The sequence below is a fragment of the Oryctolagus cuniculus genome, chromosome 4 (genome assembly GCF_964237555.1).
Source record: "Oryctolagus cuniculus chromosome 4, mOryCun1.1, whole genome shotgun sequence".
Taxonomy (NCBI): domain Eukaryota; kingdom Metazoa; phylum Chordata; class Mammalia; order Lagomorpha; family Leporidae; genus Oryctolagus; species Oryctolagus cuniculus.
The window spans coordinates 30,571,708-30,588,465 of NC_091435.1; the positions used below are offsets into that span (position 1 = coordinate 30,571,708).

General features: G+C 38.3%; 1 long non-coding RNA gene across 18 annotated transcripts in view; it reads right to left on the reverse strand.

The window, feature by feature from the left end:
* LOC103350594 (uncharacterized) overlaps window positions 1-16,758 on the reverse strand; it is a 663,701-nt gene that overhangs the window by 276,058 nt on the left and 370,885 nt on the right. For 14 of the 18 annotated variants that reach the window (XR_007924754.2, XR_011387766.1, XR_011387767.1 and 11 more), the window contains one exon: window positions 13,219-13,291. This is a non-coding gene — a long non-coding RNA (uncharacterized lncRNA). Of the gene's footprint in view, window positions 1-12,552; window positions 12,646-13,218; window positions 13,292-16,758 lie in introns of all 18 variants that reach the window. The other 4 variants (XR_011387768.1, XR_011387762.1, XR_011387763.1 and 1 more) reach the window with 1 other exon arrangement.

A 16,758-nucleotide genomic window follows, 5' to 3' on the forward strand; every position in this document is an offset into this window, starting at 1 on the left:
AGATTCCCACTCCCTGGTGTACTAATATAGCTATCCAGAACAGGTAAGAAAAAAGGTGATTGAAATTACCACAACAACAAGTTATTGTTTCACCCAGCAACCGTTCCCAACAGCTGGCATATTTATGTAAATATTTATTCATTCATCCCTTGCTTCACCCATTCTTCCAGAAATTCTATTCAACCCTGACCTTGGATGAGGCACTGGGCTAAGTAGTGTGTGTAGCATAAACACAGCCCCTGATCTCCTGGTGCTTGTAGTGAATGAGGTAAATGGAAAGCAAAGCAATAGATTCTTCAGAGAACAGTTGTTTGTGAGTACTTCAGAATGCTGAAGTGATCATGTCTAGTGGTTTTGTGATAGAATGTAATGATCATATTGGTCTTAGTCACATATTCAAATACTTCTATAATAAACAATTTACTGTGATGGCCGCTATCTTGAAAAATGTCATATTTTTTCATCCTAAGCTACATGTCATTGTTTTAAAATGCCTAAAGACGTCACTGCTTATGTAAAATTATGATCATTAACTTCTTTTATCTTTCTTTTTGTGCACATTACCTCTTATCGTTACCATGAGTGTTGAAACTAAAAAGACCATATATCTCTTGAAATTCTAACAGTTTAAAATAAAATCCACGGGCTGGTGTCATGGCTCACTAGGCTAATCCTACGCCTGCGACACTGGCACCCAGGGTTCTAGTCCTGGTTGGGGCGCCGGATTCTGTCCCGGTTGCTCCTCTTCCAGGCCAGCTCTCTGCTGTGGCCCGGGAGTGCAGTGGAGGATGGCCCAGGTCCTTGGGCCCTGCACCTGCATGGGAGACCAGGAGGAAGCACCTGGCTCCTGGCTTCAGATCGGCGCGGTGTGCCAGCCGCAACACACCAGCTGGAGCAGCCACTTCGGGGGTGAACCAACGGCAAAACGAAGACCTTTATTTTTCTTTTTTGGACAGGCAGAGTGGACAGTGAGAGAGAGAGACAGAGAGAAAGGTCTTCCTTTTGCCATTGGTTCACCCTCCAATGGCCACCGCGGCGGGCGCACTGTGGCCGGCGCATCGCGCTGATCCGATGGCAGGAGCCAGGTGCTTCTCCTGGTCTCCCATGGGGTGCAGGGCCCAAGCACTTGGGCCATCCTCCACTGCACTCCCTGGCCACAGCAGAGAGCTGGCCTGGAAGAGGGGCAACCGGGACAGAATCCGGCACCCCGACCAGGACTAGAACCCGGTGTGCCAGCGCCGCTAGGCGGAGGATTAGCCTAGTGAGCCGCGGCGCCAGCCAAAAGGAAGACTTTTCTCTCTGTCTCTCTCTTTCTCACTAACTCTGCCTGTCAAAATAAAATAAAATAAAATAAAATCCATGACAGAATCTTTGTGCACAAAAACCCATTATTACTCCAAAATAAAGTGCAAAATCTTTAGGCAAGACATTCTAATAAAAACATTCCTTTGGACACTTGTTTCTTCACATTTGATCTTAGCCAAAAAGCCAAGACGCGATGAACACTTGTTTCTTAATGAGAATACTCATAAAACATTGAGGAACAATTTCAAAGAAATGTCAAACATAAGGTGAATGCAATCACAAAACAATTCAAACTATTATTAGTAAAATAATCTTAAGTAAATAATAGTTTTTCAGAATGATCATATGCAACAGAGAACATAAAACATAACATGCAATTGTCAGGATAGAAATTTTTTAGAATTGCTTTAGAAGAATTAAGAACAATCTAAACACATACAGAAACAGAAAACATGACTAGCCATAAAACAATAGATAATTGAATTACTAATCTCCCCAAAAGAAATGAGCAGATCCAAAGTTTTCACAGGTGAATTCTGCCAAATATTTAGGGGAATAAATGGTGCAGGTACTGTGGCTTAGCAGGTTAAGCTTGCCATCTATGATGTTGGCCTCCCGTGTGGGTGCCTGTTCTACTCCCAGCTGCTTCACTTCTAATCCAGCTCCTGCCAGTGGCCTGGGAAAAGCAATGGAAGATAGCCCAAGTGCTTGGGCCCCTGGCACCCACGTGAGAGACCCAAAAGAAGCTCCTGGGTCCTGGCTTCTGCCTGACCCAGCTCTGGCCATTGTGGACATCTGGAGGGCGAATCATGGGATAGGAGATCTCTCTCTCTATATATAACCCTTTCTCTCTCCCTACCCCACCCCCAACTTTTACTTTCAAATAAATAAGTTTTAATGAGTAAATCGTTTTGTGCTCTACAATATCAGCTGCATTGGTTTGGATACTGAGAAAACTACTTAAGATTTCATGCCTTGAAATTTAATCTCCATTGTGAGGTATTAAGAGTGTGGAAACTTAATCCAACTGTGATGCTTAGAGGCAGGGCTTTTGTGATATGATTGGGATTAAATAAGGTTGTTAGTTACCATGTAAAAGTCAATGCTTTCCTCTTGGACAGCAACAAAATGAATTTAAAATTTTAAATAATCACTTAAAACAGCATTTAAATATAAAACAGGTGTAAATATAATAGAATGTCTATAGCATATTTTCACAAGATACTGGATCAACATTAACATCAATAACTGTAACATTCATAGTGTTTATCTTTGATACTTATGTAATGTGAATAAAATTTTATTGACAATTGTGATCTTTCACCAAAAATTCTTTGTTCCAGTCTATGCATGAGAAAAAAAGCCAAATTTCAGTTGAGGGATATTCTATAGAACAACTGACTTATAAACCTCAAAATTTCCAAGGTCATTATAAACTGCCATAATCATAAACAGCTAAAAGAGACATTACACCTAAGTAGAATGTGCTAACTTAGCATGTGATCTCGAGGGCTAGGATAGGAAGTGCATTAGGGAGAAACTGAGAAAAAAACTAAATAATGTATGTAATAGAGTGTGCAATAATTTACCCACTGTTTCAATACTTTTAACAAATTATACTCATGTAATGAGAAACTCAGTGTGAGATATATAGGAATTCAATCAATTATTTTTCCAATAATTCTATAAATACAAAACTGTACTAAATTAAAATTTTATTAAGTATACATGACTAAAATTCTTAACAAACTTTTTACATCGATCTAAACATTTCACATATATGTTACCCAAATGCCCACAACATGAAGAACTCATGAAGCCAAAGCTTGGAAACAGAAACTCAATTTAGGTCTCCCACATAGGAGGCAGGGACCCAAATACTTGAACCATCATCTGTACCTCCCAGGGTACACATTAACAGGAAACTGGAACTGGAAGCAAAGACTGGACTCAAACCCACACATTTCTGAGCAGCATCTTCTTTCTTTCTTTCTTTCTTTTTTTTTTTTTTTTTTTTTTTTTTTGGACAGGCAGAGTTAGTGAGAGAGAGAAAGGTCTTCCTTCCGTTGGTTCACCCCCCAAATGGCCACTGCAGCCTGTGCGCTGTGCGGATCTAAAGCCAGGAGCTAGGTGCCTCCTCCTGGTCTCCCATGCAGGTGCAGGGCCAAGGCACTTGGGCCATCCTCCACTGCACTCCCGGGCCACAGCAGAGAGCTGGCCTGGAAGAGGAGCAACCGGGACAGAATCCGGCGCCCCAACCAGGACTAGAACCCTGGGTGCCGTCGCCACAGGCAGAGGATTAGCCAAGTGAGCCGCAGTGCCGGCCCCAAGAAGCATCTTAACTCCTTCAACAAAACCTGCCCCTAAATATTTCTGAAGTGTTAGAAATAATAGAAAGTAATTCCTGAGAATCTATATTTAATCAATACAACTATTGATTGGCTTTCCATGCTTTACCTTTTCTGTATATAAGTGAAATGGTCCTAGACTTTTTTTCTTTTCCTCCTCATATATCTGATTTGATTTTCTTTTCAAATTCTTTTAAATTCTAACATTACACAAAATTCTTCCCTTAGTTTCCCTTTTTTTTAAACTTTTCTCAGTATATTCACATTGCTTAGAAATCTCATTTTATTCTTAAGTATAGGTTGATGACCTCCAAATCTTCATTCAGCAAAGTCAGTGCTACAGTGCCCTGGCTCCATTTTCTAAATCCGTCTGCATTCATAAAGCCTAAATCAGTCTTTTCTCTCTAATCTTTCCCCACAGCCAACTACTCTCTCATGCATAACTGGAATCAGAAGAGAGCTCAAGATACCTCTGTACTTTCCAAGGAAAACACTAAGAAGAAGAGGGAAAACATGGAATATAAATATGTAATGGAAGACAGAAGTTCTCAACTAAGAAAAACAAGTAATAATAACATTTTGGCTAATAGTTGAAGATATTGGTAAAATGTATTTAAACAGAGAGTAGATTCTCTCAGGAAGAAAATATGGATGGCAAGCCCACTCCCAATTTCTTCTGGTCAGACCATTCACTACAACTTTGTCCAACCATGAAATATTACCCTTCAAATTTATCACCTTACAGGAAGCCTGAAATCTACAATAGTGGGAAGAAAAGCTCATGACAGGTTGGATTGGTTCACAGCCCCCACATGAAACACAATGTATAGAGTTATATTAGTAGTTAATATGTAGTTTAAAAAGAACAAGGAGAAGAAACAAATCAATATAGAGATAAGTAATCATGGAGAGCTGTCAACATACTGAACTGGTAATGGGGTTCGGGAGAAGGCAGAGGGAGAACTATACATATAAATATAACTACATATAACTACTAATGAGGCTTTGGGGTTAAAAAATCTTGTTTATATAAATCATGATTACATTTGCCTTTCAGAGCAATCACATAAAATATAATGAATTTTGGTTTAGAAGGGAGATGCATACAATATAAAACTCACCAGAAATGCAAGGAAAAAAAAAACCCTATAACCTTCAACTGTCCTCTAAGAGAATGGGGTACCTCTAATCTCACAAATATCACTGCAATTAAATACCGAACCTGTGCACTGCCTCCAGGGACGTTAGCTAAAGTGCAATATATGCTGAGTTTCCTGAGAAATGTCCCACCTCTTGGTAAATTCTCTTTATCAGCTCCAGACATTGAGTACTCTCATTGGACCCTCTGGCTGCTGCACACTCTCCCAGCTCCCTGCATTCCCATGGTTCCACAGCCCTGTGTGCTTTCAAACCAAACATTCTGGTCAGTTCCACTTTTCAATCCAAACTGCAGTTTATCCAGGGCAGTTGATATCGGCAGATCCTGAGCAAAGCGCTATTCTGATCGTCTGATTGAACTAATTCAGATTATGGCTAATTGCCTACATTTCTGAGAGAAGCTGAGTACTTGACAATGTAATTTGCAGAATATACACAGGCGAGGCATTGAATTGGAAATCTAAGTTTCTGTTTATACTCAAATGTCTTCCACTACCTCTTTCTCCTCCCTTCCTCCCTTCCTTCTTCTCTTTCCTGCTTCTCCTCTCTCCTTCCTTCCCTCCCCTCTTCACTCGCCCCCTCCTTTCTCTCCTCCCTTCCTCTTCCCATCGCTACATTTCTTTCAACCTCTTTCCTCCTTGACCCCATCCTCTCTCCATCCTTCTCTTTCCTCTCCTCTTCTCTCCCTCTTGGTGCTCCTTCTCACCTTCTCCAGAACCCCATTACCAGTTCAGTATGTTGATAGCCCTCCAGGAGTACTTATCTCTATATTGATTTGTTTTTTCTACTTGTTCTTTTTTAACTACATATACATTTATATATTTCAAATTTAGTTTTAGTTTTGAACAGATTCACTCTGTTCCATAGATACAGTCCTAACTACATAATGATATTCCCTTCCTCCCTCCTTCTTCCTTCCTCTCTTGCCTGCTCCCTTCCTTTCCCTCTCTTTCTTTTTTTAAATTCATTTAAAGAAAGGAATTAAACTAAAGCAAACACTGTTCCTTCCTTAGGCAAAGGTGAATTTCTCATCCACCAGTGTTAATGGTATTTGTACTCTTAATATTGTCTTTTATGATAATTGTTTCAAATCTATGTAAATTAAAAGAGGATTTAACCAAGAGCCATGATTATATTTCCACTTTTGTTAATACTTTGTCATCACTTTAAAATGCAAAGACTACATCTGGAGGCATCACAATGAGCTACTGCTTTATTATTATTATTATTCAAACACTTCACTTGTTATAAACATCAACTCTTGATTGAAATATCTTTCTCAGAAATGATAGACATCTTTGGTAAGTATTGATATTCACCCCAGGATATCAATGCAAAGCACAGCAGTATGTATTATATATTTGTTACTATTATTTCTTTAAAATATTCACTAGAAATAAAGAATAGTATGATTCATTTATTCATTTATTCTGCTGTGTCAGGTACTGTTCCAAGTACTTTACAGCCAATAATTCATTTAATCTTCAATACAAAATTATGAATTAGTTATTTTTGTAAATTCACACTTGCTGATCACATAGTCATATAAAGTATCAGTGAGTTCCAAATTCACAGATTCAGCCATCTGTAGATAAAGAAAAAATTGAAAAAAAAAATCTACCTGTGAAGGAGCTGGGAACTAGAAGCAGGCCAGACTGGCTCCATCCTGCAGCCCTTCCCAGCGCCTATACACTACACCAATCCGGAAGAAGCCCTTGGAACAAATTTTATCAACAGTGACAAGATCTAGGTTTTGAGGAAATGACAAGATCTAGGTTTTGAGGACAAGAGCTAGGTCTCAATAAAAACAGGCCAGAAAGGGCTCCATTAAGGCTGCTTCTGGCATTCACAATAATTAATATATGGCCTCTACCTTTGTTCCTTGGAGATAACGTGATGAAGACATACAAATACCTCTGGACTGTGAGACCTCAGTGGCTTGGTCTCTCATCCTTTTCATTTATTTATTTATATTTATTTTTATTTATTTGAAAAACAGAGTTACAGAGATAGAGAGAGAGGTCTCCCATCCACTGGTTCACTTCCCAGATGGCTGGGACTGCTGGAGCTGAGCCTATCTGAAACCAGCAGCCAGGAGCTGCTTCCGGATCTCCCACATGGTTGCAGGGGCCCAAGGACTTGGGCCATCTTCTACTGCTTTCTGAGGCCTTAGCAGAGAGCTGGAGCAGGAGTGGAGCAGCAGGGACTTGAACCGGCTCCCATATGGGATGCCAGCGCTGCAGGCAATAGCTTTACCTACTACACCACAGTGCTGGCCCCATTGGTCTCTCTTACTACCAGCCCTTCAGTTCTTATTGTCCAGAACTTCTCTTTTTCTTATTGAAGTAAAATTTCATTTCTTCCACTCTCATCATTGGGTCTGGTCACATAAATCAACATTGACACCAGGAGATGAATTGTACCCATCTCACCAGGTTTCCCGTAACACCTGTACTGAACATAGTTAGCCTTTTTCAATTTTCATTTTCCATAAATAATATAATTTACATATTAAATATTAAAATTAAAATAAATATTAAATAATTAAATTAAATATTAAATAATTTAAGATGAATTAAAAGGGTATGTAGACGACATGGAACACAGGCAGTTCAGATAAGTGACATGAGCATCTTTGGGTTTGGGTATCCATGAGGTCCTGTAATCAATCTCCTATGTTTACTAAGGGATGGCTGGATTTGGAACCTAATGCCTGGAGATTTAAATGAACATACCCAGTATCACAGAGAAGATAAATTGCACTTTAAATTTGTTATATGAATACATAAAAGAATATGTACCATCTCATCTTCCAAGAATATATATGTATGCATACTCCTTAAATCAATTTACATGTGAGTATTGGTGTTATTCCCAGCTCAATTCTCAGTGGAAGGCTGAGATAAATAAGTGAGGAGTAGATGCAATGTTAAAGATTCCCTCCCATGGAGTGTATGTTGGAGTAACCTGAAAGAAGGCTGGTGAGTGGAAATTATCATCAAGGGGAACAAGAAAAAGTAGTGTTGCTTTTGGGTCACTTCATCTGGGGGGTGGTCCGGAGTAGAGGTATAGAGCTGAAAAACAGACTTTGGTGGCCAACATGCGGCAGCATCAGCTAAGCTGCCACTTGTGATGCTGGCACCCCATACTGAAGCTGCCGTTTGAGTCCAGGCTGCTCTGCTTCTGACCCAGCCTCCTAAGAACATGCCCCTAGTAAGGCAGCAGAAGAAGCCCGAGAACTTTGCTCTGCCACCCATGTGGGACACGAGAATGGGGCTTCTGGCGCCTGGTTTCCACTTGAGCAATACCTGCCTGTAACAGTCATTTGGGGAGTGAACCAATGGATGGAAGCTCACTTCCTCTCTCTCTCTCTTGCTCTCTCTCTCTCTCTGTCTCTCACTCTCTCTCTCACTCTCTCTTGCTCTGCCTTTCAAATAGAGAAATCAGTATTTTTTTTTAATCAGTTTCCCAGTTAAAAAAAATCATGAACGACAGAATAGATGGGGAAACCTTGTCTCCAGGAATTCTACCCATCAGTAGAAGAGAAAATGAGGTACCCTAATCACTTTGAACTAGGAAGAGAAAAATATAACATAGATCCTTATCAGAATGAAGCTCTATGTAATGTAAGAAAATAATCCAACCCAATATCATCTCATTTATTTCTATTAATTGAAGTAGTTAAGACTTTCCAATAAATATTTCTAAGCAGAATGCCACCAAGTAACAGGCTATGCAAGGGAAACATTTAAACAATTGTTCAATTAATGCAGTGATACCTTCTTGAGGTTAAAAAACATCTGCTACATGTGATACAGGAATAAATAAAACATAAAATAAAGATTATTTCTTTCCTTTCTTGGTCACCTGGGTGTGTTTTCAGGAAACTTTCATTGTATGAACAAATACATACTCACTCTACTGCTCTTATAAGTACATTAAAATTATACATTTGTAATTATATATATAAATGGCTTTATTTTTTATTATACAGGCAGAGTTAGAAAGTGAAAGAGGGAGAGAGACAGAGAGAAAGGTCTTCCTTCCATTGGTTTACCCCCCAAATGGCCACTACGGCTGGTGCACTGCGCCAATTCGAAGCCAGGATCCAAGTGCTTCCTCCTGGTCTCCCTTGCTGGTGCGGGGCCCAAGCACTTGGGCCATCCTCCAATGCCCTCCTGGGCCACAGCAGAGAGCTGGACTGGAAGAGGAGCAACCGGAACTAGAACCCGGTGCCCATATGAGATGCCAGTGCTGCAGGCAGAGGATTAACTAAGTGAGCCACGACACCGGCCCATAAATAGCTTTAACTTGATTTAGTTCTTCCTATATGAAAAGAAATCTTACTATATAAGTATGTATATACATCCACATACATATTATTCTATAACTTGATTTGGTTGATTTTTTTTTTTTCAAAATATATTACAGTCTACTTCAGGCATTTGGTGCAGCAGTTAAGTGGCCACTTGGGATAACCACACCCACATCAGAGTTGCTGGGTTTGAGTCTCAGCTCTGCTTCTGACTTCAGCTTCCTGCTACTTCCTATTAATGAACATCCTGGGAGGCACCAGATGATGGCTGAAGTACCCGGGTCCCTGCCACCCACATGGGAGAACTGGCTTCAGTTCTGGGCTCCTGGCTTCTGGTTAGCCCAGCCTCAAGTATTATGGGTATTTGGGGAGTGAACCAGCAGATGGAAGATCTCTCTCTCTCTCTCTCTCTCTGTGTAACTCTGTCAAATAAATAAATAAAAATAAGGATGAAAGCCCTACAGTTCTTCCGTGCTCTTTAAATATTACTAATATGTTCTACTATGGTGGCTTGTAAAACATTTAACTATTCAACAATGCCTTGCCTTCTCTCAAGCTAGATTTTTACCATTTTCCTCATGTAATTAGGGATCTAAGCCCTTACACTTACCCACAGTGCTTTAATTTTCTGATAAATTCAAGCTATGTCTACCATGTTTAATCAAGGGAATATTGTATATTTGTTTTCCATTATCTGTCAGAAAAAAGATACTGAGGGTTTGGAAAAGGTACTTTATCCAATTACTTCTCATACATTTCACACTGTGTATGGTGAGTGGAAGGTGGGCATGAAAACAGATCTGAAGCCAAATGGCTGAGCTTAAAATACCCTCTGGACCATACTTAGTATGTAAAAGTTTAATAAACTTAAATTTCCAGTTAGTCTAGCCAAAAGTGTATGTTCAAGAAATATTAACTGACCATTTTAAAAGTAAGTCCTAGACATTGGGATGGGTGGTTAGGCAAAGCATCCCTTTGAGGATTCCGAGGGAAAACGAAACTTGCTGAAGGACTCCGAGTTCATCTAGGAGCAGTTCATCTAGGCAACAGCAGCTACATTATCATCCCTTTGTGTTTATCCTCCTTGGCACTAAAGAGACCCCTGCGAAAGAGAAGTTTTGCAGCTGGGGGAAAGAGGAAAGCCTTTGGCTGAGAAATGACACCTTAGAACAATTTTTGGCCTTCTACCTCAATCTTATTAAATTTCCACTTTTTCATCTGCAAAACAGATTCTGCAAGAGAAGAAAACACCACAAAAATACTTTTAGCATCATAAGTAAAGCTAAAAGCCTGCAGCTATCTTTTAGAGAAGAGATTAGCTATCAACTGGTCACATGAGCTGCTATGAGAAACTTCCTTCGAAAGTCTGGAAATTTTTTGCTCTGCCTCCTGCATAATAACTCTGTCCCTAATGCTGAGAAACTGGAATAATCTGCCCCTCTCTCCTCACCAAAGAAATTGCCAAAATACCTGGACTACGTCTTTATAACTGTCTTACTTAATGAAAAAGATAAAATTAGTTATCTGTTGGTACAGACATGAGCTCACTGAGATCATTCGTTAATAGAGTTCAGCAAAATAAAATGTGCTGCGGGCATACTAAAAACAAGTATCTTCATGGGGGGAGGGGGAGAAGACAGGCAGTGCCTCAGCAATGGGGATTAAGATATTATGAGGAAGGCAGAGCAAATAATTTCCAGAGATTCCAGCTAAGTAAAGAAAAAATAACTGTGTCTGTACTTTTTTTTCTTCTATTTATAAGTGTGAGAAAAGTAAACAAACATCAGCAAAACAAATAAAAACCCTGGCGATAAGAGAGATCAATGTTCACTGGGGGGAGTTGGTATCAACAGAAAATTTTGGAAAATAATAAGAGGGTATTTCAAAAGATTATGGAACAATGAAATTGGAAGATGAGATCACTGCTGATGGAAAATAATTTTGAAAGACAGCATTTCTACAAAGTTTTTGAGGACTTCTTATATGCATGGATTTGAAAAAAATTTTGTACCACAATAAGCATACCATTTAATTCAATTTTCCATGAACTTTTTGAAATCCTCTCATTGATTTTTTTCAAAATATAAATTTACTCATGGAATAATGAGAAGTCTATTTCAAGAGTTTGTAAAATGACTATAAACCAATATTAATTGAGTTTGTATTGTTTTTTATTTGCAAGAATTATTATCATAATTCAGTTAAACTTTTAGAGAATGACAAACGGGTAAATGTCAATAAATTTCTTAATAGATTTTTACTTCTCTAAAGGACTTCTTTCATAATTTAAAGGGAATCAAAAAGTACAATTTTACAGCCAACAATACCTAGGATATGAAGAAAAATGATTATACTAAAATTAGACATTTCATTCAAAATATTTATTTTAATCACATTTATTTGAAAGTTGTAGAACCACATTAGATAAAAATGTGTATCCAGGTTGGTGCTGTGGCTTAGAAGGTTAAGCCTCCACCTGTAGTACTGGCATCAGATTTGAGTTCCAGTTCAAGCCCTGGCTGCTCCACTTCCTATCCAGCTCCCTAATAATGTGCCTGGGAAGGTAGTGGAGGATGGACCAAGTGCTTGTGCCATTGTACCCACATGGGAAACCTGGAAGAAGCTCCTGGACCCTGGCATCGGTCTGTCCCAGCCCTGGCCATTGCAGCCATTTAGGGAGCCTTCTTTTTCTGTATTTCTGACTTTCAAATGAATAAATAAAGTATTTTTAAAAAAGCATGTATCATCAGTACTTCTGAAAAACTGGTAAGGCTCATTGATCCTTTCCATAATCACACACACAAAAAAAATGAACATATACACAATATGTAGTAAATGTATTTTTTTCTTTTTCTTTAAAGATTGATTTCTTTATTTGAAAGTCAGAGTTACAGAAAGAGGGAGACAGAGCTATCTTCTATCCTCTGATTCATTCCTCAGCTGGCCACAGTAGCCAGAGCTGGGCCAGACTGAAGCTAGGAGCTAGGAACTTCTTCCAGGTATCCCACATGGATAGCAGTGGACCAAGTATTTGGACCCTCATTCACTATTTTTCCCAGGTGCTTTAGCAGGGAGCTGGATTTGGAAGTGAAGTAGCTGGGTCTCGAACCAATGCCTATATGGGATGCCGACATTGCAGGTGGCGGCTTCACGCGCTATGCCACAATACCTGGCCCCTGCAGGTATGTTCATAGAGGTTACTAATTATCTTACAGAAAGCTTACTTTTTGATCCAAAATCAATGACTTCTAGTCTAGAAGAATGGTCCTAAGTGGAAACACTAATGTTATTGACAGTTGACAAGACAAGACAAAATGCAATTTTTGCTACCACGACTCTGCCAACATGCATGCAGTCTTGGCCTGGGTATGGGGTATGATGGATCTGAAGAGGGGCAGGTTATACAGCCAGCATGTCTCTACTCACACAATGGAGATGAGTCTGGAATTCTCAGCCCTTATTTTTTGCTTGTTAACTCAATCCTCTATCACACCTTCTCTTGGAGGCTCCATAGAGGGTCTTGTGAATAGCAAAGAGAAAAGGAGGCTTACCTAAATAACTAGTCCCTGTAGTACACACAGCCAGAAAAACAATCTAAGGCACTAGAAATTCCCACAATATGTAAAACTCAATTTTTTATAAACTATTAAAAAGCCCGTTTCACAAAATATATGTAATACACTCTTGAATGTATATATTGAATAGTTTGATTAACCCAAAGGAGCAACCAAATTTTAAGAGACTGTACACTCTTGGCTTACTCTTTAAGCCAGTAGTATCAACCTAAGTGTCAGCCTAACAAACTCCATGGTTACAGGAGCACAATGCGTATCTTAATCATGCAAGTCATCTTAAATTCTCCCCAATTAAAAATCAGCATAAAAATAATTTACAATGTGTGACTACTGAGTGCCTTTACACCAGCGTTAACCAAAATGAACTTAGAGAGTTGTGTACATTTCAATTCAAATGTATTCAGTTGAACTGCTTCCAACAGATAGTACCATGTGTATGCATTTTATGTGTATGCGATTTGTAAACTATAATGACACAGTGAAGATGGCCACACTAGTTTAGTTATAAGTCACTTACCACATTGTGTCATTCATTCTCTTCTTTGTTCAGCTCTCGATCTTCAGACTTTTCTTCAACTCAGAGGCAGCTCCTGAAAAGTAGTTTGAGATTATAGAAGATCAAACTTACATATACACATACAAATGTTTTCCTCAAACTATCATCCATTCTTTTAGCTTTTTTTATATTTATTGAGAGATATAGGTCCAGGAACAATTATATATTAGAAAATTGTCTCTAAGCACATTTGACTTTTATTGAATGCTGTCAACCGCATCAAAAGTGTTAAATTTGCTTTTATTCTTTTGTCCATGGGCTAACATCTGGGAGGTGTTGTTTTGTTGTTCTTATAGCTTTAATTGCCTATTTGAGGTATAAACAGACCCTAATTAGTCAATTACAGATTTAGAGTGTCAGAACAGATACTTATTTTATCTGCAGATAACTAATGAATGCAATAGTAAATCCCAAGTAGGAGTGTATTCAAAAAAGTTCATGAAAAAAATGGGATTAAAAAATAAGATTATTTAGGGACAAAAAAATTGTAAAACCTATGCATCCAAGGGATATTCAAAAATGTCCTGGAAATATGTGTTTTATGAAAAATATGCATGGATTTCTATTTTTAGCAGCCATATAAAATTATCTTAATTCTATATTCTATGAAGTTCTATTTCAGAAGTACCCTTACATGTACTTTTGTCTTCCGTCTTAGCATATTTGGTTTGATAAAACAAGGCTTGAAAAAACAAGTTTACTTCAATAACCACACAATGTATTGATCTGATTGAGGAGGGTATTGTTTTAGCTTATATCTTACGAATGAATGAAGAATGCATAGATGCATGAATGCATGCATGCATGTGTTTATAAAAGTCAATGATTTCTGTTTCATAGAGTTTAGTATTATCAACCCTTTGAGGAACATGAACTTTTCCAGACTGACTAAATAAACAAAACATAATAACAATAATAATAATAAACCGAAAATGACTTGTTTCCAGTCAATTCATAAATCAGAATAGAAGTGAGATACTTGGCAGCTTACAAAGGCCACAAAGAGCACTTGAGGGATTTGCATCCATCAAGGAAAAAAATGCAGACAAGTCTACAACAAATGGTAAAACGTGACTAAGAGACATTCATTACAAACATGAGAGTCCTTTCATCCTTTCTGAGTTGAACAGAGAGGGTATCACTGAGTTAAAATTTTGGCTCTACCTAAATGGAAAGTCAGTATGTTCAAACATGGAATGAAAAAGGGGGAGAACAATCCAGGTGAAGAGTAGCACTGGCTAGGAGCTGGAGGACCAAGTTGGGTGAGAGAACCTAATGACTGGATTTCACCTAATCCCAAATCAGGCGTTGGTCATAGGAGAAATATAAAGTTTACATTCATAAGGAGAAGTGGGGACAACTGAGTTGGGAATACCTATGAGAAATTCAGAACAAACGCTTAAAATGGAAATCCAAATTAGAGGGACAGGTGAGATGGTCCAAACGTGCATGGCATGGGTAAAGATGAGAGTGCTAGCAGACATTCAAGAAAACAGCAGCAGAATGAAGAATGTATTTCAAATAATACAGGAAGGTTAAAGTTTCACAGAGAAAGAGAGTGACCAACATTGTCAAATAATGCACAAAAGTAGCAGAGTTTGCTTACAGGAAGCCAGGTGCAAATCCTTGAGGGAGCAATCTCAGTGAGGTGGTGAGGAAAGAAAGCAGACTGCACATTGTTAAGGTTAATTGGTCAATGCAGGAAGTGATCAAAATAAGTGGAGAAAAGACAGCCTTCAGGGAAGCTTTCCACAGAGCAAGTCATTTGAGAAAGCAGGGAGGAAGAAAGTAAATACATCAAAAATATTAATATCTCAATTTAAAATGTAGCATATTCTAATTTGGGTTCTCAGATATTATCGCAGAGGTACAGCAATCAAGCTTGAGCTGTTCCATCCACAGTAACTGATTGACAACTCTGAACAATTAAATTTCAGCATCTGCAGTTGTCTCACTACCTACCTAGCAATTACTAAGAAAGAAAATATGTATGTGGTTTCAGGAAAAAATATCTCCACATCTTGAAAATATTTTTTTGATTAAAAAGGTACCATCTTGTCAACAAAGGCTTACAGAGCTCTGAAATACAATCTCATTATAAAACTTCCAAAAGAATATTGCAGGAAAAAAATACCTGCAAAGAAGAAAAACAACATATTTTATTCCTATTTTATAAAAAGGTCTAAAATATGCATTCTTCCCAAATTGAAAGTAATGCTATGATTCAAAAAGCATTTGGAATATATAAATGTTTTCCACCCAAACAATATTCACAACTACTCCTAAGGCTACAAACACATTTCATAAAGGGTTTAATGGCTGCCTACTTATAAGATAACTTGAAGTTGACATTCTGCAAAAAATAATTCGCTAGCGCTCTTTACAAATCTCCAGATCATGACAGGCAAGGAAAGACAAATGAAATGTTGGGTTGAAGGAGATTAAAATGACTTTACTATCTGCAGTCTTGGATCCTGGACTGAGAGAAAGAATCTGTGTGAGACAACTGAGGGCACTTAAATAGGTCTACAGATTAGTTAATAGAATTGCTTCAGTGCTAATATCCTGTTTTCAATTATCGTATCCTGGTTATGTAAGATATTAAGATTCAGGCAGGGTGGTTGAAAACTATGATGTAATTTCCGTACTATTTTTGAAATGTTTCTTAAGTCTAAAATCATTTAAAAGTAAAAAAGGTTAAAAAAAGGATTTCTAACTACAAAAACAAATTTATTGAAGCATAATATATGTAGGGAATAACAATAAAATTTGACTATATTATTGGAGATACCATATTGCTTCTTTTTTTTTTTAATTTTAAGCAGCTGAAAATAGCCAGAACTAACTGATAACAAGGAAACATACCAAGAAAAGCCAAAGTCCTAAAGAAAACATTTCTTGCTTAAATATGAAGTAGCCTGAGTGTATTTTAAAATATAAGTAAGTAAATAAAAACCCAGATTATGATTTTTCAATCTGTATTTTCATTTCAAGCTGTACAAGTGTAAAAGGGATTTTAAAGGGGCATTATTTAGGTTCCATGCCATTCTGCTTTGAGTAATTGCTACGTACAAGGCACTATTTCTCATAAACAAAACAGTCTCTGATGATGAAAATGTAAGAGGAGTACCATATGATATTTCCTAATGACATCAGTCCATACGGAGTATTAATAGGGCAAAAGGCAAGCACATTCTTGTGAAGACCAAAGGGAAAGAGGGAACATCTGGACAACTTAGCAGAAATCGGGACAAGAAGCTGTCACCACGGAAAGAATGAGGAAAGGTAGCACAGGATCCTCCTGGGTGATGATTGAGACCTGAAGAAGGGTGTGTGAGAAAAAGGCCTAAGCAAAGGAGGGGGCTAGAAAATGACAGGATAGTTTTGATGACTTCAAACTGGAGGTTGCCGAGCTCCAAGACTGGAATTTCAACGGAGTGATAGGATATGAAGAGGACAGTTTGGGTGTTAAAGAGCATTGGAGCTCCTAGCAAATTTTCT